This window comes from Marmota flaviventris, chromosome 11 (genome assembly GCF_047511675.1).
Source record: "Marmota flaviventris isolate mMarFla1 chromosome 11, mMarFla1.hap1, whole genome shotgun sequence".
NCBI classification, from domain to species: Eukaryota; Metazoa; Chordata; class Mammalia; order Rodentia; family Sciuridae; genus Marmota; species Marmota flaviventris.
The window spans coordinates 84,896,919-84,910,727 of record NC_092508.1 but is presented as its reverse complement, the minus strand read 5'-3'; the positions used below and the strand labels follow the sequence as shown (position 1 = coordinate 84,910,727).

General features: G+C 37.7%; 1 long non-coding RNA gene across 2 annotated transcripts in view; it reads right to left on the bottom strand.

Moving 5' to 3' along the window:
* Positions 1 to 331: 331 nt before the first annotated feature.
* The window catches only part of LOC139707718 (uncharacterized), a 62,876-nt gene continuing 49,398 nt past the window's right edge, over positions 332 to 13,809 (bottom strand). Inside the window, exons 1-3 of one of the 2 annotated variants that reach the window (XR_011709186.1) lie at positions 9,316 to 9,396; positions 6,685 to 6,859; positions 332 to 802 (exon numbers count right to left, since the gene is read on the bottom strand). This is a non-coding gene — a long non-coding RNA (uncharacterized lncRNA). Of the gene's footprint in view, positions 803 to 6,684; positions 6,860 to 9,315; positions 9,397 to 13,809 lie in introns of those variants that run through there. The other variant, XR_011709185.1, reaches the window with a different exon arrangement.

Sequence of the window (13,809 nt, the reverse complement as noted above, 5' to 3'; positions counted from 1 at the left end):
TAGATCATCTTAACAGCCATTTTAGATTACCATTCCATACATTTGATAACTGCAGAACCAATTGACGATGAGACCCAACAATTTGGATGAACTCTGTGTAGTCTGTACATAGCTTTAATCTGGTCAACTTGTACCATCTTGGTAGTAAATTGTCATATTATTTTTTCAAACTTTAACTTGCTTGAAAACCTTTCAAATGTTGAAAAAAGAATTTGAGAAAGTAGCATATTGGAAAAAAAAAACAAACTGAGAGTGTTACTCATTTAAATAATTTATTTTTCCATCAGGGACATCGGTTTGATGATTAATACACTGCATTCATTTTCTTCCTTTAAGAAACCTGAAACAAACAGGCTTGCATGGCGTATATATAATTCATTTAGGTGTTGAAGTCTGAGCCTACATTTGTAAGAGAAAATTTCAAATGAGCCATAATTAATATGTCACTTTAGGAGCAGCAGTGGGATGAGGGGGCGGAAGTAAATGGATTTACCTGATGTTCTTTCAGTGTGTGTGTGGAAAGGAGAAATTGAAGTTAATGCACAAAGAAAGGGCCAGCTTTGCAAGCTTGTTTCTTTGAGTTCATGCCAAAGTCAATAGGTGCATCTGTGGGTATCTCCTTCTGGAGGTGTGGAAAGAGTAGGTTAAGTGTGATGGACTGCAGCACATTTCAGGAGAGGAAGTTTGAAGAGTATGCGAATCTGAAAGGCCAACCTTGTTTTCTTCAGTTCTATTGCCATTTACTTGGTGAAACGTAAAATAAAAAAACTTCTTGAGCATGTCCAGTTCTTTTCTCTCTTACCTGTGAATATGAAGCAATATATTAAAGGCAGAAATGCTATATGCACATATGTTATACTGTTTGCTCAATACTTGTCTTCCATGAGATTTTGACTGCCATCATCACTTGGATAGGACATGTCCCCCAAAAGCTCCTGAGTTCGTGCAGCAAGGTCTGGAGGCGAAATGATTGGATTATGAGTGCTGTAAGCTAATCAGTCCATCCTAGTTTTGGTGGCAACTATAAGTGGTGGGCCGTAACTGCAGGAGGTGGATCCCTGGGAGGGCAGTGCCCTGGGAGGGTTCATCTTCCTTGCAGCCCCTTCCGTCTCCCCCTCTTTGCTTCCTATCTGTCATAAACGGAGCAGCGCTTCTCCATTACGCCCTTCCGCCAGGATGTCCTGCCTCATCTTGGGCCCAGAGCAGTGGAATCTGCCCACCATGGATGAAACCTCTGAACCATGAGCCAAGATAAACTTCTCTTTCTCTAAGTTGTTCTTGTTGGGTATTTTGGTCACAGTGACTCAACCCCGACTAAAACAACTGTCACAGGAGCTTGATATTTCAATCTAGGTAAAAAGGTACTCTGGGTATTTTTTCCAGACTGATCTTCAAGTATTTCAAATGACACTCTTGGTGAGTTCAGTTCTTTTTCACATACACAGGACTAGGAAGGGTTTCTATCAATGTGATTAAACTTGTCTGGTTGATATCAAGCTCATCATAGAAGGATTTTAGGGGAAGGTTCTGCAGACTTGGCTCTTACCCCAGAAGTTTCATCCAAATCCAAAGTTATTACTGTATCAATGGGTCCAGTAAATCATCCAAAATGGAAAATAGTGCCCGTGTTTTCAGGGGTACTGTCTCTATAGTATCTGGCTAATAATACATCTTCTAGCAAAACTTAGAAATAAATTGGCATCTTTATACATTATGTCAGAACTCCAAGGTAAAAAGGATCCGAGCTCAGAATCAGGAGGCTTATTGTTCCTAGTGATCAAGTCCTCATGAAGGCCTGTGCCTAGCTGAGCCATCCTTTTTAAAGAGATGCTTGGATGTTCAGTGGACCTAAGGGCACAAGAAAAGATAGTGATAGTGAGAAAACTTGACAATTACCCTTTGTGGGACAGCTACTGCACATGAGGATGTGTAGCCTGAAAATGAGATGCTTTATGGGAGCTATGGTAGCACACTTATAGTTATGTTAGTCAGTTTTCTATCCCTGGGACAAAATACCTGAGAAAAACAACTTAGAGGAGAAAAGATTTATTTTGGCTCACAGTGTCAGAGGTCTCAGTCCATAATGGATTGATTCTATTGCTCTGGGCCTGAAGCAAAGCAGGATATCATGGCAAAAGGGTGTGGTGGAGGAAAGCTGCTCACCTGATGGCAGGTAGGAAGCAGAGAGAAAAAGAACAAGGAGTCCAGGGACAAGATAAACCCTTCCAGGACCCCTCCTCAGTGATTAGGCTGTACCTGTGAATGCTGCATTGTGGAGCAAGTGAAAATGTTAGAAAAGAATAACTGGAACTTTAGGGTTAAATGTGTAGACTTGGGAATCAGAGAGGTTGGAATTTTATTCTGGATTCCCTCACTTATTATTGTATGTTTTTGATATTTATTATCTTGAAACTTTATTTTCTCATCTAAAATACAAATGAACACAATATTTACTTGATAGGGTTGCTTGATGGTTAAATAAGATAATGCATTAAAGTATGTACTAGAATACAGAAGGTGATCAATAAATGAAAAATACAAAGTTATTAATATTGTCATTATATATATATAAAATTTTTTTTTTTGGCACAGGAGTACCAGGGATTGAACTCAGGGCCATTTAACCACTGAGCCACATCCCCAGCCCTATTTTGTATTTTATTTAGAGATGGGGTCTCACTGAGGTGCTTAGGACCTCCCTTTTGCTGAGGCTGGCTTTGAACTCCCAATCTTCCTGCCTCCGCCTCCTGAGCTGCTACGATTACAGGCATGTGCCACCATATCCAGCTTGATGTCTTTTAACCTGAAAAATTGTATATGATAATATGCTGAATACATTGCAACAGATATCTTCCGTGGAAAAAATAGTACTTTGATTTTTTTAGTAGTTTGAAATGTTGAAAAAGCAGTTATTAATACATCACTAAATCTGCATGTTATTTAAGAATTGCTCTTAATATTATGCTGCATCCTGTGTTTATGTAGAAAGTCCATTTAACCCTTCCTTTAATAAACAACAACAAAAAAAGACATTCACCAAGTAAGTGCTAGGAATGAGCAAAAAGGAGACTATTTGAAGAAAGTCAAATCGCTTAATTTTTAGAATATGTTGGGCATTTGTTCATAAATTGAGACTTCTTTACCCAGCATTCCAAGTTTTCTCTGTGATGACAGAAAATTCCATTTTATAACAGCAGAGTATCAGGAATTAATTATGTCATCAGTTATTTGTTCAACATTAAGATGTCATTGGGAGTTTGAGAAAGAAATCAAATGAATACATTTTTGTTGTCATTGGTGTGAAGGTTTAAAAAGCCCTTCTTGTCAAAAATTAGAACAAGTAGCTTGAGAATTTGGAAGTAAAAAAACAACAAGACATTTCCAGGGGAAGTTCACATTAATAGCCATGAGTGTCTAATTAATTTAATGCCATTTAGCTTGCATTCACATAAACAGGTTTAGTTTTATAGGAGTTTACATTTTGTGATGTAGGAGTTGCAATTTTTCTGAGCTCCTTGAAAACTCTATGCTCTGCTCTATTCTTTGCTTTCATAAATTTTGGTGTTGCAAAACTGTTAGTCATAAAAAGGCATTTATAGTTCAATATAATTTTCCTTCTTTTTCTTTTATTTTCTTTAAAAATGCAGTTTTAGAAGTAATAAAGCTCTTCCTTCTGTAAATCTTCAATCTTTTTTTCCTAAGGGAAGATTAATTTGTAAATATGCTAATGGATTTGTATAATATTAAACTTTCCCAAGAAAAATTACATTACTTCATATGAATGAACACATCTATCTTATCCAATTTATAAACTAATGGTTGAAAACCCCAAAACTGTTTCCTACTATGTGTCTTATAACTAAAATGGCTGTAGGCACAGCCGCAAACTTGGCATTTCTCAGCAAATTTATTGGGTGAAATTTTTTTTCAGTCCCTTTATTGAGTTTTCCTCATTTAGTTGTATTTGGATTCCAGCTAATAAAATGCAATTTCTCTTAGCAAAAGGTGAAAAAGTAAACGTGCTGCTCAAAATAGAAGCGATTTCTAAACAGGAAGTAGATTAAAAAGAACAAATGCTTAGTTTAAAAGTGATATTGGTGGTTGGGATGCTGTGATGGAGATGTTCCCACAGCTAACTTTCATTAGAACAGCAGGGTGACTTTTTAGGTCAGGCGATGAGCTAAGGGCTTGGAGGTTTAGTTAGGTAGCTATTACAGATTTGCTTTGATATTATGCATGAGAACTTCACCCCTCTTCATCTTGTTTGTTTCTTTATTACTTATTTTTACCAGCGAGATCATTCTATTATATTAATGGCTTTCTGCAGACAGGCAAACATCCTGTTACCTGCCAGTACTCTGAGATGACCTTCAAAGCGATCCCTGGTTGTTGTTCTTATGGGATACCCTGAATTCAGCTCTGAGGTGGGATTTATATTACTTGGGCATTTCCCCCTGAGGGTCTCAGTGAGACTGGCTGAACTATTCAAGGAATTAAGCAGGAGGAGAGAGGCTATAAATGAGAATCAACACTGTTAATTCCACAAATAGACAGTGACTTGGAATTCTGATAATTCTTCTCAATAATTAGATACCCTGTTTCATAAAAATTATCTACTAGTAACTCCAAGGAATCCCCACTCAAGAGAAGACTACAGTCAAGGACAATTATGGTAGTTATCTTCTTTCTAGATATTCCCAGAAGTTTATCTTAGGAGGGTTCTGTGTAATGTGAAGAAAATGGGATCTGGTTAGTAGTCCCACAAAAGTAAGACTGTGTGGAGAATTCACCAGATAGGTTTGCTTCCTTGTGTTAGGTTAGAGCTGGGTGGTGGATGGGAAGGAAAATAAATCAAGTTTGGATAAATGGAAAGTCCAGGAATGTACTTAGCATCAGACATTGCTGTCTTCTGGTGTTCGCATTATGCCTGTAGCAATCGGTCAGCGTCCATTGCTCAGCTCTTGTTTTCTTTGTTTGGCTTTATTGTTAGTCATCTTCTGTCTGGTCATCAGCTAGTGTAGCCATACATTGACTTTCTCTTCCTCAACATTTTCTGCAAATTCGAGGGCTGCTGGTCTTGGATCATGTACCTACTCTTAGAGCTGGAGTCTGTGCATCAGTCAGTCTCGCCCAAAACATTAGCACTAAGAATGGGAGAACAGAGTTCCTGAGGGTAACATAGCCTGCTGGTTGCAGAAGCAGGGGCAATGCAACACGTGCAAGCAAGAAGAACATGTCCCCATCACCATGATGAATTGAAAACATGGGTCATAATAAATAGGAAGAGGAATTCGAGTTATAAAATGATAAGAGGGAGCATTTTGCTTCACATAAAGAGTACTCAGGGAATTCTTTGTTGAGATCACCTTATTCAAAATGAGGTCTTTGATGGAAATGTTGCTAGGTGGGTCTAGATAAAACTGGATGGGAAAAGAGCATCCTTGGCTTATGAGTAGTTTTGTAATGTTATCTGCAAGTTCTGTTTCTTCCAACATGAAAGTAGTTTCTCCCAAAGCAGGCACTGTCTTCCAGTATCTTACTGAACTTCTCTAAGAACATAACATAGGGCTGGATTCAAAGCAAAGTCTAAGTACGTACTTCTGATGGATTTATTTCAGCTGTTGGTCATGCTTATCACACTGAAGGATTTCTCAGGGAGTTTTTTTAAACCTATCCTCACTGAGAGTGGCATTTGTTTCCTATCTTTCCATATGACTTGAAGAGTCTGAATATGTCCTTTTAACGTGCCTCCAGGTTTCTGTGCTTTCTCTCACACCACCAACGCTCTGTCTGGCAGAAGCTGGGACCGCGGCTGCTGTCTTTCTTCCATACTGAAGGTCTGTGCTCTGCACAGTACTGCTTCATGCTGCTTTCCTGATCCACTTTGCAAAACTGCCTGGAAGAAAGTGCTTTTTGGATAATCCGAAAGAGGGAAATATATTGAACATCATTTTGCTTGGGCATATTTCATGGGTTAAATACATTTAAAATGCTATTACAGTGAATTGCTACAGAGAGCAAACATTTCTCAAATCCTAACAGTGGTCATCTAGTTTCAGAGCATGTAAGATACATTGTGACTAAAAAACAAGCAGACCTTTAGGGTAGTTTTTTTTTTTTTTTTTTTTTTTTTTTTTTTTTTTTTTTTTTAAGAAACATGGGATTTTAGTGGTCTGTAAGAGTTCTTGATAGGATTTTTGGATGAGGCCTCAGAGATAATATAGTCCAGAGATAGAAAATAGATTCATCTTGTGTGCCAAATTTGATCAGTTGGTGGTGGTTGCCTGGAGAGCTGTGTTAAGAAGGAATTTATGGCAAAGTCCAGACTCAGTGGGGAAAGTGCCTGGATAAATTTTTTTCATGTCTACCACGGTTAAAGAAGGGGAGAGTGGCACCATATGTAGAATGTACTTGCCGACTCGGTGCAGTCTCCCACTTTACAAAATTAGAAAAACCACTCTAAGATCATATTCCTTGTTAGTAGCAGAACCCAGTCTTTTTTAGTTCAGCCTCTAAATGTTCCCCCAAAGTGATTTCCAAATGGGTTAACTGAGATAGGTCTGCAAAAGCAGTCATAATAGGGCCTGATAGATTATCTAATTTCAGCAACTATTAGCTAAATGTAACATTTAATTAAATTATACATTCCCTTCTTAACCAAGGAGTCATCAAATACTTACTGACCTTGTACTATGTGCTAGGTACACTTAGTACTTAGCACACATGATGAGCATGCTCCCCAGAGTTTTGACAACCTCTTCCATCAGAAGCAAGTAGCTGGAGTATAGCAGCCATCATCTGGGCCACGTTGTTCTGTTTTCACTCATTACCAATTTGGTTCTCTCTCTGATCTGTAAACCTAGATAGATGAGGGAGAAGCACACAGTTATTTCACTTGTATCATCCTGTGTAAATTGTCTACTTTCCTAAACAAGTACTACCCTTTGGTCTCTATGATAAATCTCATGAAAATGGAATTATATTCAAATGAATCAGCAGCACATTATGGACCTGGTTTTTAATAACAGGTGTCTAACGTGTGCATGCGACATGCAAAATATGCTGATGCAAATGGATGATTGCATGTGCAAAAATATGCAGATTAATGTGCAAACAGATGTTCAAATAATTTCCCATTATTGCATGCCATTACCCTTTATGAATGCACAACTGCATATTTTGTATACAGATATGTTTGCATTGTTTGTATTTCGTGTGTGCAATTTATACAAATCTTTTCAAGGATTGCTCTCCATCATATCCCTAATTGGGAAGTCTTAACCTTCCCATGCATTTTCAGTCCCCTGAGAGAGTTCCTCTGCAAGCAAAGGAAAATACTATGACTTACCATTAGAAAGCTTGATATCACCAGAAGATAAATGCTAATTTTTATCTGTCTCTCTTTGTTAGAAATGTGGTCCTTTCCTATCAATACAGCTTTTGATGTCAGTGTAATAAAATGTAAAATCTGTGCAGATTCTCAAACTGTCAAAACAACAGTATGCACTTAACAAAACTTATCTGGCTCTTGGTAAGTGTTTAATTTTTGTTTTGTTGGTTTTTCTTACATCTCCATTCCCTCAGAGTTATCAGTGCTCACAGATAACCCCATGAAATATATCTTTGATTTTGAGGTAAAAGAAACCTTGGCTTATGATGAACTCTTTTAGGGATTTTTTTTTTTTCCTAGACAATTTTAGATATCAGATCAAGAAATAGAAAATAAAGTTAGAATCTCGCTTTTACACCAAGCATTTTAGATGATTTTTTTCAAATTGCTGTATTTTCTTACTAAGTTGGCTTAGTCCATTCCATTATCGCTGGAAAATTAAAATTGCAAAAGTTCGATTTCCTTCTCTAATACTTGTTATTAACATCACATTTTAATATACTCCAATGAATACATTTGTGAAATAATATTTTACTTTATAATTTTTGTCAAGCTGAGTTTTGCCATAATTTGGTTTAAAAACTCCGTATATTTCTTCATTAATATGGTACTTTCTGGTCTCATCAGTAGTTTCAATTTATCTCTTACAAAAAAAAAAAAAAAAAAAAAAAAAAAAACCTGAAATTCCTACTTCCCCTATAGAATCAAGAGGTATATATGTTTAAATAGAATTTAAGTACAAAATAATTGTTGGGAGGTGGTGAAGAGAAAAAGAAACAAAGATCATTGTGGACAACTACTTCTCTGTTCTATAAAGAAAAAAAATATGGCGAATCATCTATTTTTATCCAATTACTGAAGTATTATTAAAATACAATCTCCTATATTTCTACAACTTAAAAAAAAGTGTGTGTGTGTGTGTGGGGGGGGGCTTTAGTGTGGTTATTATTACCTATAGTGAAACATAGAGGTTATGTTAGAAAATAATATTTGAGATATAGTATCTCTTTTGTAATCTGCAAAGAAAAACGTGTACATGTTTTCACTGCTGCAACCTGAAGCAAAGCGAAGAGTTAAACGCTTGTTGTCTTTTGAGGTGCCCTCCCCTCCGATGCGACTTATGATTATGAGTTCCAAGGCATTAAATCTCAAGGCCCATCGACTTGCATCTTACAGCCCTGCCTGTCTGTGGACAGGACCCTGTCTGTCTGTTTCCTCTATTGCACTATTTTGTTTGTACTACTGTAATCATTTTGCCGGCCCAGATCTGTGTGGGTGTGCTGGCAGCTTTACAACAAAGTTACATGGGAACAGAGTTAAGGTTGAATATTTATTAGAAGAAGCCATCTGGCGTCAGGCTGTCTGTACAGGGGGGCTCGTTTCTTTAGTAGGCTCTCCTCTTTCTCTATAGCTCTTCCTCCCTTTCTCTTTCCTGCTCTCTCTCCCCCTGCTCCTCATTTCACAGTTCTGAAAAAGTTGAATGTGCTTCTCTCTCCCATTAATTTTGTCCTTTGCATTTATGTTCTTAAAAAAAAAAAAAATCACCAGATTGCTTTTTCTTTAATTTTTTTTTTCTCTATCTGGGGGGCAGCTTGCTGTTTGTGTCCACAATGGCAGTGCCCACTGAGGGTCACCCCTTGAAGGCAGCAGGACTACCACAGTGGGACAGCAGCTTCGTATAGGGGCTTACAAGTTGCCCTAGACATCCAGTTTTCTGTTTCTGCTTTCCTTTTCTTTTTTCACCTCCAGTAAGCAAATTAATATAAAAGCACCTCTCTTTGGAGCCAGACTAAGTCCACATACGCAATCAGATGCATTCTTGGAGAATAAGCAGTTCCTTCAGCAGTTGTGCCATCTTGCTCCACGTCAGCTGTCTGAAATCGCTTTTTAAATGGTCTTTGAGATGGTTAGCTTTTTTCACTTACCATTTTTGTGTAAATTGTTCATTTTCCTCTTCTGTGAACGTGCCCTTTTTCTTTTTTGTTGTGGCTGCAACTCTCCCTGGCTCTGTGTATCCTCCTGCACACATGGCCTCTGCTGGGAGCCTCCCCCAGTCTGTGCAGTTTGTACTGAACTCTTAAGTGTGCTCCATAAGATGCCATTATCACCTGCCTGATAGAAGGATGCCCACTTTAAAACACACACAGTATGTAACCCAGGAGGCCGGGGCGGGGGGTGGGGGAGGAGGCTTGTGAGCCAATGATCACCATTGCACCTGAAAACCCACCCAGACATGGCAACAAGTATTTTGTGAATGCAAAGGAAGCCTGTCAGTTTTGCTTTGCTTCTTTGTGGGCTGACAGCCAAATTCTGGGTTAGCCTCTGTCACGTCGTGGCTGCAAGTTGACTTCTCCCCCTTCACTCCACAATGTGGGAAACTGCCCAGAGAGATTCCATGGAGAGACTGCACTAGGGAGAGGAGGATTTCTCAAGGCTTGATAAATCTCCAGTAACACATTTATCCTGATATTGGAAGGGGGGGGGGTGATTTGTTTACTCATTTGCCTAGTTATCCAGGGTACAGGAGTTATCAAAGGAATCAAATGGGAGAAATTAAAATGATTAGGGCAGCACCTCTAGCGCAGATGGGCTGTTAGAAATCTAAAGAGTTCAAAGAGCCTGAGTCAAATCAGCTTAATAGCCACTGTCTTTGCTCCATTGTAAGCATGGCTTTTTGTTGTTGTTGTTCCTCTGAACTTGATTTTTCATTTTCTCAGGTGGGCTATGGACTAGCTAGTCACTTTAGTAGAGAGCCCTTATTTCAGGCAGCTTCAAATGCCTCATCATTTCTGAATGAGTTTCAGCTCCAGGAGATTTCAGTGCTGGAAGAATTGCAATAAGCTATGAAACTTTATCCCTTCTCAAGACTCTTCCGAGTCACTGGGGAGCCCTGGCTTCCACGGGTAATGGTAATCGCTCTACTCACTTAGGGAAGGAAGGTGCCACCCCAGGGTCACATGACAATACCAGAGAGGTTAAATCAACTTCCAGCTGAGGTTTTACAGATACATTTGGGATCTTGGAATGATATTACCATATTATTGTGCTTTTACTCTTGTTTCTTTTGGCTCAGGGGTGAGGGAATGGTCTTGTGTAACAGATTTACCCAGGGAAAGCTTCACCTGATCCAAGGAAGACTGGGCTCCAATGTCACCCTGTTTTAGTTTAACGGATACAAAATGTCTCAAAGAGAAATGTTGTTGGTATTCTGAGACTTGTATTTATCTTTAATTTTTGAAAGACTTAGTCAGGAAAAGAATCCAACACATTATCTCAGGGGAGATGAGTATGGAATGAGAGTAATAACTATTAAAATAAGAGAGGCGTTCAGGGAAATGGCTGGTCATTTGATGCTTTTTTTTCCCATCAGAAATCTGCCAAATAAAAAAAGTTACCTGATACATATGCCACTGGGATAACTAATTGTGACTATTTTTAAGAAATTATTCATCACCTATGTTTTTCTGCAAAGATTTAATTGGATAAAGAAATAGCTTTAACCTAATGATCACCCTAATCATCAAGATTTCATTATGGATCAAGTACTGATAAATCATAGGGGGAAAAAAACAACTTTTTTATTCTTTATACTTTTTTCCTAAAACAAAAACAAACAAAAAACCCTCCAGGAGTATGACACCTGGTGAAATTCCTTTGTCTATAGCAGGTTTCCCAGACTATCTTAAAGAAAATAATTATTTTTATTAAAGGAGAAACATGAGTCACATTCCCAAGGATTTAACAATCTTTTTTTTTTTTTTAAAGAGAGAGAGGTAGAGAGAGGATTTTAATATTTATTTTTTAGTTATCAGCAGGCACAACATCTTTGTTTGTATGTGGTGCTGAGGATCGAACCTGGGCCATACGCATGCCAGGCTAGCGCGCTACCGCTTGAGCCCACATCCCCAGCCCAGGATTTAACAATCTTAACACAGGAGACAACAAACTATTTTATTAACAAAAACATATAAATACAACAACAGTCAAAATGTGTTAGTTTGCTGTCTGCATATTTATTGATTGATTCATTCCACAATATTTGAGCATTCCTCAGTCTATGCAAAATATTGTGCCAGGTGTTGTGACATATTCTAAGCTTATTTCATACAATCTGTATCCTCAAGGACCCTACAGTATAGCTTAGGAGAAAGGCATCTCACTAACAGTAACAAATAGAATTGATTAATTATCTTAAGAGTGACGAAAAAAAGGAACAAGTTTAGGAAGTTTTCTGTTTCAGAAGACGTGACCCACACAGAGAAAGCAGTCCATCTTAGAGCACAGGACATTTGTGCAGTGGTAGTGAAAAATAAAAAGGGACAGATTGGCCTGAACAAGATTTTGAATGCCTAGGACAGAACATTCACTTAATTTGAGGGACAGTGGGAACTGTTGGATGAGCAAATGTTATATTTTGAGAATCAGAAGAGTGTGTGAGAAGTTAGATCAGAACTTTACTCCAAGGAATCAGACCAAGTAAGGTAAGGGTGGTTCTATGGCAGTTGGAAAGAACAAGAAAGGAAATGAAAAATCTATGTATATAAAAAAAGTGGTAGACCTTCACTCAACTGAGTGAAGAGAAACAAGACAATGACACAGTCTAAGATTTTCAAATTGGCATGAATCAAAATTTGGGGAAAATAAATAGGACCAGGGGAATAAAGACTCTGAGGAAAGAAATGGTAAAGTAAATATTTTGGTTTTAGATAAGTTGACTTTGAGATGTGTAGATCATGCCCAGGGGATGACCTGGAGCATAAAACTGAAAAAGAGTGTGACGTATGGTCCAATAGTGAATCAGAATAGTAATGGGAATTGTGAGTTACATGCAGGGATTGATAATTGAATATTTGAAAGTGGATGACATCCTCAAGGAAGAGTGTAGAGAGTCAGAAGAGAAGTCTCAGGATAAAACACAGAGACAAAGCAAATATTTCAGAGTTGGAGGAGAAAGAACTGGAAAGCTATATTTTCGAAAACGATCCAAAGACAATCACAGTCAGGCAATGCAGATAATACAAGGATAGAGAACATTGAATCCTGAACAGATCTATTAGTAAATTGACACCTTTACATGTGGTGGCGTGGGAGGCTGCTTTACAGGGATACAGGGATGGTGAAAAGGAAAAGGAAAATAGAGTGTTCTTTAAAAAAAAATTGACAATAACAGGTGGGGGGGAAAATATAGGCTAGTTCCAATGAACACAGGAAGTAAAATTTAAATTGGAAAGAACCAAATTCCTTTGTGGGCAGAGGAAAGAAAAAAATCCAAAAGAAACAAGACAAAGATAGACCAACCTTCAAATGCTGCCTTTGAAACCTGTCATTATCTTCAGAGGAGTAATATCTCCCCCTCCAATTCCATCAAATGTTAAAATGAATAAATTTCTTTTGATGATAAAAATGATAAAGTTACTAAAAGCAATTATAGCACTTCAACATGTTGGCAAAGGAACTGATTTCCTGAATGAGAATCCTAGAGCATAAGAAACAAAATTAAAAAAATCAATAAGTGGGATGGCAGCAAACTAAAACCTTCTTCATGGCAAAAGAAACAAGAGTGTGAAGAGAGAGCACACAGAATGGGAGAAAATCTTCATCGCCTTAGATAAGGCTTTCATTTCCAGGATATACAAAGGACTCGAAAAGCTTAACACCAAAAAATCAAATAATCAAATTAACAAATGGGCAAAGGAACTGAACAGACCTTATTCAAAAGAAGAAATATGATCAACAAATATATGAAAAAATGTTCACCATCTCAAGTAGTTAGAGAAATGTAAATTAAAATTATAAAGAGATTCCATCTCACTCCAGTCAGATGACAATTATCAAAAGTACAAGTAATAACATATGTTGGCAAGGATGTGGGGAAAAGGGAACACTCATGCATTGTTGATGGGACTGCAAATTGGTGTAACCCTTCTGGAAAGCAGTATGGAGATTCCTTAAAAAAAAACAGGAATGGAACCTCCATTTGACTCAGTTATCCACTCCTCTGCATACTGCAGGATTTAAATTAGCATATTATAGTAGCCATATCAATGTTTATAGCAACACAATTCATAACAGTGAAGCTATGGAACCAACCTCGGTGTCTTTGAACAGATGAATGGATAAAGAAAATGTGATATTTTATATATATATATATATAAAATATCTCCACATAATGGAATATTACTTAGCTATAAAGAAGAATGACTTTATGATATTTACCAGTTTATGGATGGATCTGGAGAATATCATGCTAAGTGAAATAAGCCAATCCCAAAAAAACCAAAGGTGGAATGTTTTTTGCTGATATGTGGAAGCTAAACCACAACAAAGGGGTAGAAGGGAAAGAAGAGAAAATTAGCAGAATAGACAAAGGGGAACAAATGATGGGAGGGGGGATAGGAAAAGGAAAGACAGCAAGATGT